The sequence below is a fragment of the Haematobia irritans genome, chromosome 1 (genome assembly GCF_050003625.1).
Source record: "Haematobia irritans isolate KBUSLIRL chromosome 1, ASM5000362v1, whole genome shotgun sequence".
NCBI lineage: Eukaryota > Metazoa > Arthropoda > Insecta > Diptera > Muscidae > Haematobia > Haematobia irritans.
In genome coordinates, this window is record NC_134397.1 from 173,481,460 (window position 1) to 173,493,799 (window position 12,340).

At 27.9% G+C, this 12,340-nt stretch overlaps 1 protein-coding gene across 3 annotated transcripts in view; it reads left to right on the top strand.

Annotated features, from left to right (window-relative positions):
- The window catches only part of LOC142222158 (methylthioribose-1-phosphate isomerase), a 46,559-nt gene that overhangs the window by 9,050 nt on the left and 25,169 nt on the right, over positions 1–12,340 (top strand). The window contains exon 1 of one of the 3 annotated variants that reach the window (XM_075292148.1): positions 6,875–7,023. The exons of the other annotated variants lie outside the window; for them this stretch is intronic. The gene's annotated coding sequence lies outside the window, so the exon portion shown is untranslated. Of the gene's footprint in view, positions 1–6,874; positions 7,024–12,340 lie in introns of those variants that run through there. 3 annotated transcript variants of the gene reach the window in all.

The following is a 12,340-nucleotide window of genomic DNA, read 5'->3' on the forward strand; positions in this document are numbered from 1 at the left end:
TGTCCAAAAGTCGATACACTTTTCAGTCATATTGTCCTTATGATTAAGTGATTTGAATTAAAAATGGGTATCATAACATAAAAGAAAGAATGTTTGGGCTAAGGTCAACTTGACTTTAATAATTCAGAAAAAAATCTTTAAATTTAATGAAATTGTCTTTAAATTAGTTGTCCTTTTGCATCTTGCTTCTATTCTCCGCTTCTTTGGTTTGCAATCAATACCAAAATTTTTAATGTAAAGACAAAATCTTTGGAACCGGGCTTTTTTTCAGTGTATGTAGTTAACATAAAGAAGTTCTTTGGGATGACATTTTTGCTTTTTTGACATTTTGCTTTTTTTGTGCCTTTAGAAGAACTTCCAAATTTTTTGCTGGGCTGTTTCATAGTGTGGCTCGGCTCGGCTCGCTTCTTTGGCTCGGAATCAGCTCGGCATGCTTTTTATACCCTCCACCATAGGATGGGGGTATATTAACTTTGTCATTCCGTTTGTAACACATCGAAATATTGCTCTAAGACCCCATAAAGTATATATATTCTGGGTCGTGGTGAAATTCTGAGTCGATCTGAGCATGTCCGTCCGTCCGTCCGTCTGTCCGTCTGTTGAAATCACGCTATCTTCCGAACGAAACAAGCTATCGACTTGAAACTTGGCATAAGTAGTTGTTATTGATGTAGGTCGGATGGTGTTGCAAATGGGCCATATCGGTCCACTTTTACGTATAGCCCTCATATAAACGGACCCCCAAATTTGGCTTGCGATTGCTCTAAGAGAAGCAAATTTCATCCGATCCGGCTGAAATTTGGTACATGGTGTTAGTATATGGTCTCTAACAACCATGCAAAAATTGGTCCATATCGGTCCACTTTTACGTATAGCCCCCATATAAACGGACCCCCAAATATGGCTTGCGATTGCTCTAAGAGAAGCAAATTTCATCCGATCCGGCTGAAATTTGGTACATGGTGTTAGTATATGGTATCTAACAACCATGCAGAAATTGGTCCATATCGGTCCATAATTACATATAGCCCCCATATAAACCGATCCCCCGATTCCCCGATTTCATCCGATCCGGCTGAAATTTGGTACATGGTGTTGGTATATGTTCTCTAATGACCATGAAAAATTGGTCCACATCGGCCCATAATTATATATAGCCCCCCATATAAACCGATCCCAGATTTGACCTCCAGAGAGTATATGGTCTCTAACAACCATGCAACAATTGGTCCACATCGGTCCATAATTATGTATAACCTCCATATTAACCGATCCGCCGATTTGGCTTGCGGAGCCTCTAAGAGAAGCAAATTTCATCCGATCCGATTGAAATTTGGTACGTGGTGTTAGTATATTGTCTCTAACAACCATGCCAAAATTGGTCCATATCGATCCATAATTATATATAGCCCCCATATAAATCGATCCCCAGATTTGGCTTGCGGAGCCTCTAAGAGATGCAAATTTCATCCGATCCGGTTGAAATTTGGTACGTGGTGTCAGCATATGATATCGGTTCATAATCATGGTTGCCACTCGAGCCAAAAATAATTTACCAAAATTTTATTTCTATAGAAAATTTTGTTAAAATTTTATTTCTATAGAAATCTTTTTGTTAAAATTTTATTTCTATAGAAAATCTTGTCAAAATTTTATTTCTATAGAAAATTTTTTCCAAATTTTATTTCTATAGATTTTTTTACTTCTATAGAAAATGTTGTCAAAATTTTGTTTCTATGGAAAATTTTTGTTAAAATTTTATTTCTATAGAAAATCTTGTCAAAATTTTATTTCTATAGAAAATTTTGTCAAAATTTTATTTCTATAAAAAATTTTGTTAAAATTTTATGTCTATAGAAAAGTTTGTTAAAATTTTATTTCTGTAGAAAATTTTATCAAAATTTTCTTTCTATAGAAAATTTTGTGAAAATTTTGTTTCTATAGAAAATTTTGTTAAATTTTTTTTTATGTCTATAGAAAATTTTGTCAAACTGAATTATATACGTATTTGATCGATCTTTTTTGATTTAATATAACCACGTATGGACTTACATACAATTTAGAAGACGGTGTTAGGAGGCTTTAAGATACCTTGCCATCGGCAAGCGTTACCGCAACTTAAGTAATTCGATTGTGGATGGCAGTGTTTAGAAGAAGTTCCTACGCAATCCATGGTGGAGGGTACATAAGCTTCGGCCTGGCCGTACATACTTGTTTTTCAGTGCACCCTTGTGACCCTATGATGTGAATAGTTTGTGTTCATGATATCCTCAAGAAATGAAATCGGTCTATATGGAGGCTTTACCGTTTGCATTCCTATGCTATTTCACTCATAATCCTTTGGATATCCGTAAATATATTCACCCTCTTCGGCCTCGTGTTCGTGCTGAGCATTCCATACAAATGTCGACTTTTGATTTTTTCCAAAATGGGGTAATCGAATATTAAGGACTAAAACCCATTTTCATGAAACTCCATTAGTACTTTGTTAGCTAACGAGAACACTGTTCGCCATTAAGTTGAAAACACTCTAAAAAGTGTCTCCATTGTTACTAAGGTCAAATTACTAACTTAAAGGGTTGTTAGAGTATCATTAATATGATTCGGTTTGGAACAACAGAATATAAGATTTCGTAAAAATGTTAATTTTAAATATTTGTTCTATTCACAATTTATAAAAAAAAAAACAAGTATATGCAGCAGTAAGATCGGCCCACCACCATGAATCCAATATCATAACCTAACCTTCCTTTGAAAACTCTTCGTCGGAGCGGATTACTTGATAATATATAGAATTTCAGGGGGTTTGATGACAGATATTCTCCCAAGCAGATCAGTTCAACCAGTACGCTTCCTGAAGATACATTTCAATATTCTACCTATGAAGACTAGATCAGATTCTGGATTTTAAAGAACCAATATTGTTTGAGTTTTAGAGGAATCATAAACATCTCATACGAGGGCAGTTCGGAAAATTTTTAGCCTAGCACAAAAAGCGCGGTATAAACAGAAACAAGTTAAGTGTTTTGGAAACTTCCATCTCTGTTATGAACACATGTTAAATTTTGTTTCGATCTGGCAACTCCTTCATATAGAAACAGTTGTTCAAAAGGACGCATCCTCAATTTTTTTTTTACAATGGAAAATTTGAAAATGCGTGCTGTTATTAAATATTTACATAAAAAAGGTTTATCGGGACAAGAAATTCATAATGATATGGTGAATGTGTTAGTGCTCCTTCATATGCAACAGTAAAAAATTGGGTTGCTGCATTTAAACGTGGTCGTACAAGCATTGAAGATGAGCCACGTAGTGGACGTCCAAAAACAGCAACAACAACAGAAATTATAGCCAAAGTGCATGCTATGGTATTAAATGATCGACGAATAAAAGTGCGTGAAATTGCTAATATCATGCACGCAAAAAAAATGTTTTCCTCCCAAACGAAATTTTAGACAAGCAAAGTTCGTTTCTCATTTGCTTTTCGCTGTAAGGAAGTGTATTTGGAAGTGTTTATTCTTTTCCAGGATGTAAAAACAATTTCATAAAGACAAACTCAAACAAAAAAACATTGTTTTCTTGCTAATTGCATTTTCCCTCACATCTTTCTCACATCCACGAGGGTTTTTCCTGTAATACCAACAATGTAGACGAAATTATACGATTTTATAAATTTTAAATTTTTTTTACCTTTCGCCTGGACGGAGAATCGAACCGCGGACCATGCACTTTGTAAGCCAACACACTAACCTCTGAGCTATGTACCTGTTATGGTCATCAATAGATAAATATCCATATAAGTTATATTTATATAGCATAGCTTGCGGCGCCCACGAACCGAATAAACAAAGTTTGTTTAACAGAAACAAAAAATTAGTTTGGCACCGTGGAGCAGTGGTTGCTACGTCCGACTTGCATACCAAGGGTCGTGGGTTCGATCCCTGCTTCGACCAGTTTTTTTTTACATATATTCCAGATATGTTCGGAAGATTCCGAAAAAATGTTCAACATTACATTGTAGTATATTAAATTTTGAACTGTAAAATATGTCTTATTAAAGACCTAAAGTCAGAAAAGAATAGTATTTGATATAAACGAAATGGACTATGTTGTTGTTTCAAAAATAACTTTTTTTTTGAAAAAATAAAAATTTTGTAACAAACGAATTTTTTTGGTGATAAAAGTTTAGAATTTTCGAAGCAATTCAAAAAACTCTAACAAAAGAAAAACGTTTTCGGTACACGTTTTCCAAACGTTTTTTTTTCTTTGCGTGTGGGCATCTCAAATGATCGAGTTCATTTAATTTTGCAGAAAAAGCTTTCTGCAAGATGGGTGCCGCATTTGTTAACAGTCGATCAAAAACACATAAGAATGAACATTTCTCAAGCTTGTTTGGAAAACGTCCTGGCTTACAACACAAAAAAAACGTCCTGGCTTACAACACAAAAAAATAATTTTTCATCAAGACAACGCATCAGCGCACAAGAGTGTTTTAACAATGGCTAAAATCAACGAATTAGAGTACGAGTTGCTTGACCACCCACCTTATTCTCCTGATTTAGCTCCCAGTAACTTTTACTTTTTCCCAAATCTAAAAAAAACCTTGCTGACAAGCGTTTTACCTATAATGAAGATGCAATTACAGTTGTAACCACTATTTTGAAGACCTTGAGGAACGCTATTTTAAGCAAGGGATAGAATTGCTAGAAAAGCGTTGGACTGAGTGTATTGAAGTTTCAGAGGATTATATTGAAAAATAAAAATATTTTTCAAAAACTAACTATTCTCTTTCATTGATAGGCTAAGAAGTTTCCGAACCGCCCTCGTATAAGTGTGCAGGAAAATGAGGAAATAACTTGTTGATTAAAAAAAAAATCTGTGGGTTTTTACTGTCGATATTTAAATGATTACGAGAAGTAAAATCTGGAAATTTTACTTTTAGTTTCAAGCAATTTTCATGATCAGTGTGACTGTTGTACCCTCAAGAAGTGAAATTGGTTTATATGGAGGCCTTACCAAATGGACCGATAAATAGTAGGAGTTTGAGGGTCCCAAATTTTCTCAGCAAATTGGATAAAAACAACAGTTTCTACACACAACAAATTAATTGATCCAATTAATTTTTTAATTGAAATGTCTTCAATAACAGAAATTATAGTATCAATTAAAAAATTAATTGAAAGTCAATTAAAAAATTAATTGATCCAATTAGAAAGTTAATTGATACAATTAATTTTTGTGACTGATTTTTGTTTCAATTAAAAAATTTGTTAAATCATTTAAATTTTTAATTGAATATTTTTTAAAACTCAATTAAGAATTTAATTGGAAAAATTTTCGTGAAATTTTTTTCTGTCTAGAAGCCCAAGCAGTAAAGAAGCCCAAGCAAAAAGTAAAATCGGGAGATCGGTCCATATGGGGACTATACCAAAACTTGCACCGATACCCATCATTTTCTGCACACCTATTTGCGGTCCTAAAATATATCTAGATTTCCAATTTTAGGCAAATTGGATAAAAACTACGGATTCTAGTAGCCCAAAAAAATAAAATCGGGAGATCGGTCTATATGGGGGCTATACCACATACAATGAACCGATACTCACCATTTTGGGCACACCTCTTTATGGTTCTAAAATACCTCTAAATTTCCAATTTCAGGCAAATTGCATAAAAAATACGATTTATATAAGCCCAAGACCCCAAATCGGTAAGTCGGTTTATATGGGGGCTATATCAAAACCTGGACCGAATGACCTGCCCGCAAACAAAAAACGAACTGTGCCAAATTTCAGAACGATAGCTCCGAAATCGATATTTCGATGTGTTACAAACGGAATTACAAACTTATTATACCCCCATCACTATTTTATGGTGGTGCACCCACCAAAAATGCCATAGGAGATTTAGAACTTCCTTACAACGATACAAAATTCAAAATAGTTTTCCTAGTGAGAGAAGGCCATTGGGCAACTCTAGTATTCAAACGAGGTCGTAGTTCGAAGACGAATTTCGTAAAGGTCGTCCAAAATGTTTGTTCAGGAAAGCATTAGGTTAGGTTAGGTTAGGTTTAGACGTATGAGTCAGAAAGTAAACAGCAGAGGACTATTCGACACCTGAAGAAGCAGTGGAATACATGTTTTGGAAATACCTCATATTCACCTATAGCTTAATAGATATGAGCAAAAGAAGTCTTTCATATAAAAATTTCGATTTGTTCAGGATTTCGATGGAATTTTCGATTTTATGGGGGTGATCAATTTTCGTTTTAGGACGCATAGTTTAGAAGATATAAGCCAATTAAAATTTTCATATAAAAATTTCGATTTGTTCAGGATTTCGATGGAATTTTCGATTTTATGGGGTTGGTCTCGAATTAAGTTTCTTTTCGCATATCTAAAGTCGACTTTTGCAAAATATTAAAGGGTCAAGAAATTGTATTCCCCAAAAAAGTCTTTGATTCTAATTACATGCTTGTATTGTGTGGCTTAAAATTCAACTTTATATTTCATTGAGTTTAAAGTTTCCTCACATTTATATAGAAACATACAAACTAGTGAGAACTCTATTTACATGAAATAATTGCAGCATTTGTAAATAGCAAAATAAACATTAACTTGAAGAAAAAGAAACGACATCCTGACCGAGAATGATGAATAGATGCTAATTTTTATTAGAAAGAATTCAAATACAAATTGAGCACTCAAAGAAAATCGAAATTGAAAAGTCTGTGGCAACGACAACGGTGACGACAACGTTGACGGCGGCGATAGTAGTAATGACGATGATGATAATGATGTTGGCGATGGTGTGAGAAGATACGCTCACTGCAAAAAGAAATCTATGACTGGCAGACTGGGATGCTGCGACTAATGATGATTGTGGTGCCCTGTCCTAAGTTGCTTCAAGATGACAATTCGAGAGAACATTGCTTTTTAGTTGTATTTAAGACACTTAACGGTAAAAGTCGCGCATATTTCACCTCGTTATTGAAAACTTGTGCAGTTCGTGTGAATCGAATCGGTACGATCAATTTTTTATTCCTTTGCTTTTTTTTCTCTATATAAACAAAATATTGACAACTAAATTATTGAATTTATGAGGATTTTAACGCCCTCGTCATTTGCAATTGTGACGCTTGAAACGTTTTTGAGCATTTTTGAATATATTGTGATTATTGAACATCGGTTGTGGGGTTATTTTGGCTATGATGTTAAATTTTTGTCTTAGTGTTTTTGCAAAAAGTGTTCTATTCATATAACCGTAACATTTTTGGTTTTTTTTGCCGAGCCGTGAAAATGCTCTTAATTATCAATAAAATATCAATGAGACTTCGTTAAGTGTCTGTCCGTTCATCCGGCTGACGCGTTGCCCTCCTAACTCTTCTACGTAGGAGGGGGGTTTTAAGATGAAGAAGAAAAAATTAGTTAGTGTGAAAGTGTTTTCCGATACATTTTTTCTGATTTACAATTTTTATTACTTGGCATGATATCTGTGTGTATTGTTTTGTTATTTGAATTTTTGTTACATTTTTTGGTCTTCATTAGCAAATTGCTTGGCGCTACGCATTTTTGGCTTCTTATTTACAGTATTGAGAGATATTCAACGATTACATCAATAGGCTTTTCGTTATTTTAAAAATGTGGAAAAATCGAAAAAATTGGCTTTTTAAAAGTTTGGAAAAGTCGTCATTTGAAGTACGGAACTTTTCGATGATATTCACCATAAGCATGATCCAAGTTTTTATTATACATTCATACAAAATATTTTAATAAATTATTTATATATTTTGTGATTTACATTGCCAATGGTCATGTTATGCAGCGAACTAATCTAACTAATGGAGGGACTAAACACGCTCTAATTTTGAACTATAAGACGGAAACATGTCGAATATCGTACCAATGACTAACAAATGCCGGTAAACTCACGCCAAATCAAGTCAAAAATAATGTGTTACAAACGCGGTTGCCACACGAGCGAAAAATAATCTACCAACATTTCAAGAAAATTTTTATTTTTTATTTCTTATTTTTTGATTACTTCTAATAGCGACAATTTATTTGAGTAAATATCCCTTCAGAAAAAGGGAGACTTTGATAGTATGGCCTGAAACAAAAAATAAAATTTTTAAAGTTATTTATAGAAAATATATATAATTATAGAAAATTTTATTTCTATTTTATATATTTTATGACAAAATTTCCTTGTCAAAATTTTATTTCTATAGAAAATTTTGTCAAAATTTTATTTCTATAAAAAAATTTTGTAAAAATTTTATTTCTATAGACAATTTTATCAACATTTTATTTCTATAGAAAATTTTGTCAAAATTTTATTTATATAGAAAATTTTGTCATAATTTTATTTATATAGACAATTTTGTCAAAATTTTATTTCTATAGAAAATTTTGTCAAAATTTTATTTCTTTAGGAAATTTTGTCAAAATTTTATTTCTTTAGGAAATTTTGTCAAAATTTTATTTCTTTACGAAATTTTGTCAAAATTTTATTTCTATAGAAATTTTTGTCAAAATTTTATTTCTATAGAACGTTGTGTCAAAATTTGAAAATGTTGTAAATTTTTGTCAACATTTTATTTCTATAGAAAATTTTGTGAAAATTATATTTCTATAAAAGATTTTGTCAAAATTTTATTTCTATAGAAAATTTTTTCAAAATTTTATTTCTATAAGAAATTTTGTCAAAATTTTATTTCTATAGAACATTTTGTCAAAATTTTATTTCTATAGAAAATTTTGTCAAAATTTTATTCATATAGAAAATTTTGTCAATTTTTTTTTCCAGAGAAAATTTTTTCAAAATTTTATTTCTATAGGAAATTTGGTTAAAGTTTTATTTCTATAAAAAATTTTATTTCTATGGAAAATTTTATATCTATAGAAAATTTTGTCAAAATTTTATATCTATAGAAAATTTTGTCAAAATTTTATTTCTATAGAAAATTTTGTCAAAATTTTATTTCTATAGAAAATTTTGTCAAAATTTTATTTCTATAGAAAATTTTGTCAAAATTTTATTTCTATAGAAAATTTTGTCAAAATTTAATTTCTTTAGAAAATTTGTCAAAATTGTATTTCTATAAAAAATTTTGTCAAAATTTAATTTCTATAGAAAATGTTGTCAAAATTTTATTTCTATAAGAAATTTTGTCAAAATTTTATTTCTATAGAACATTTTGTCAAAATTTTATTTCTATAGAAAATTTTGTCAAAATTTTATTCATATAGAAAATTTTGTCAATTTTTTTTTCCAGAGAAAATTTTTTCAAAATTTTATTTCTATAGGAAATTTGGTTAAAGTTTTATTTCTATAAAAAATTTTATTTCTATGGAAAATTTTATATCTATAGAAAATTTTGTCAAAATTTTATATCTATAGAAAATTTTGTCAAAATTTTATTTCTATAGAAAATTTTGTCAAAATTTTATTTCTATAGAAAATTTTGTCAAAATTTTATTTCTATAGAAAATTTTGTCAAAATTTTATTTCTATAGAAAATTTTGTCAAAATTTAATTTCTTTAGAAAATTTGTCAAAATTGTATTTCTATAAAAAATTTTGTCATAATTTAATTTCTATAGAAAATGTTGTCAAAATTTTATTTCTATAAAAAATGTTGTCAACATTTTATTTCTATAGACAATTTTATCACAATTTTATTTCTATAGAAAATTTTGTCAAAATTTAATTTCTTTAGAAAATTTGTCAAAATTCAATTTCTTTTGAAAATTTTGTCAAAATTTTATTTCTATAGAAAATTTTGTCAAAATTTTATTTCTATAGAAAACTTTGTCAAAATTTATTTTTATAGAAAATTTTATTTCTATAGAAAACTTTGTCAAAATTTATTTTTATAGAAAATTTTGTAAAAATTTTATTTCTATATATATAATTATAGAAAATTTTATTTCTATTTTATATATTTTATGACAAAATTTCCTTGTCAAAATTTTATTTCTATAGAAAATTTTGTCAAAATTTTATTTCTATAAAAAAATTTTGTAAAAATTTTATTTCTATAGACAATTTTATCAACATTTTATTTCTATAGAAAATTTTGTCAAAATTTTATTTATATAGAAAATTTTGTCATAATTTTATTTATATAGAAAATTTTGTCAAAATTTTATTTCTATAGAAAATTTTGTCAAAATTTTATTTCTTTAGGAAATTTTGTCAAAATTTTATTTCTTTAGGAAATTTTGTCAAAATTTTATTTCTTTACGAAATTTTGTCAAAATTTTATTTCTTTAGGAAATTTTGTCAAAATTTTATTTCTATAGAACGTTGTGTCAAAATTTGAAAATGTTGTCAATTTTTGTCAAAATTTTATTTCTATAGAAAATTTTGTGAAAATTATATTTCTATAAAAGATTTTGTCAAAATTTTATTTCTATAGAAAATTTTTTCAAAATTTTATTTCTATAAGAAATTTTGTCAAAATTTTATTTCTATAGAACATTTTGTCAAAATTTTATTTCTATAGAAAATTTTGTCAAAATTTTATTTATATAGAAAATTTTGTCAATTTTTTTTTCCAGAGAAAATTTTTTCAAAATTTTATTTCTATAGGAAATTTGGTTAAAGTTTTATTTCTATAAAAAATTTTATTTCTATGGAAAATTTTATATCTATAGAAAATTTTGTCAAAATTTTATATCTATAGAAAATTTTGTCAAAATTTTATTTCTATAGAAAATTTTGTCAAAATTTTATTTCTATAGAAAATTTTGTCAAAATTTTATTTCTATAGAAAATTTTGTCAAAATTTTATTTCTATAGAAAATTTTGTCAAAATTTAATTTCTTTAGAAAATTTGTCAAAATTGTATTTCTATAAAAAATTTTGTCAAAATTTAATTTCTATAGAAAATGTTGTCAAAATTTTATTTCTATAAGAAATTTTGTCAAAATTTTATTTCTATAGAACATTTTGTCAAAATTTTATTTCTATAGAAAATTTTGTCAAAATTTTATTCATATAGAAAATTTTGTCAATTTTTTTTCCAGAGAAAATTTTTTCAAAATTTTATTTCTATAGGAAATTTGGTTAAAGTTTTATTTCTATAAAAAATTTTATTTCTATGGAAAATTTTATATCTATAGAAAATTTTGTCAAAATTTTATATCTATAGAAAATTTTGTCAAAATTTTATTTCTATAGAAAATTTTGTCAAAATTTTATTTCTATAGAAAATTTTGTCAAAATTTTATTTCTATAGAAAATTTTGTCAAAATTTTATTTCTATAGAAAATTTTGTCAAAATTTAATTTCTTTAGAAAATTTGTCAAAATTGTATTTCTATAAAAAATTTTGTCAAAATTTAATTTCTATAGAAAATGTTGTCAAAATTTTATTTCTATAAAAAATGTTGTCAAAATTTTATTTCTATAGACAATTTTATCACAATTTTATTTCTATAGAAAATTTTGTCAAAATTTAATTTCTTTAGAAAATTTGTCAAAATTCAATTTCTTTTGAAAATTTTGTCAAAATTTTATTTCTATAGAAAATTTTGTCAAAATTTTATTTCTATAGAAAACTTTGTCAAAATTTATTTTTATAGAAAATTTTGTAAAAATTTTATTTCTATAGAAAATATTGTCAAAATTGTATTTTGTATAAAAAATTTTGTCAAAATTTTATTTCTATAGAAAATTTCGCAAAATTTTATTTCTATAGACAATTTTGTCAAAATTTTATTTCTATAGAATATTTTGTCAAAATTTAATTTCTTTAGAAAATTTGTCAAAATTCAATTTCTTTTGAAAATTTTGTCAAAATTTTATTTCTATAGAAAATTTTGTCAAAATTTTATTTCTATAGAAAATTTTGTCAAAATTTTATTCCTATCGAAAATTTTTTCAAAATTTTATTTCTAGAGGAAATTTGTGAAGTACATCTTAGATGGGGAGGAATATATTGAAAAATCTACCAAAAACATAAAGAATTCTTCCAAACAGTAAAAAATCTGTGAAGTACATCTTAGATGGGGAGGAATATTTTGAAAAATCTACCAAAAACAAAGAATTCTTCCAAAGAGTAAAAAATCTACAATTTTTGGTAGAATTCTACGTACTGTGACAACCGTGGTTACAAATGGAACTTTTATATTTCGCGATTAGAGAAAAAAAAAACAAATATTATCAAAAATTGTTGGTTTTCAAAATATTCCCCATTAAGATCGAAGCACTTTTGCTACTCGGATTGAGGTATCTCCAAAACATGCATTCTGAACGGTTCTTCAGGTGTCGAGAAAAGTTGACCTCTCTTTTTATTTTTCACGTACGGGAATAAAATGAAGTCATTCGGTGCTA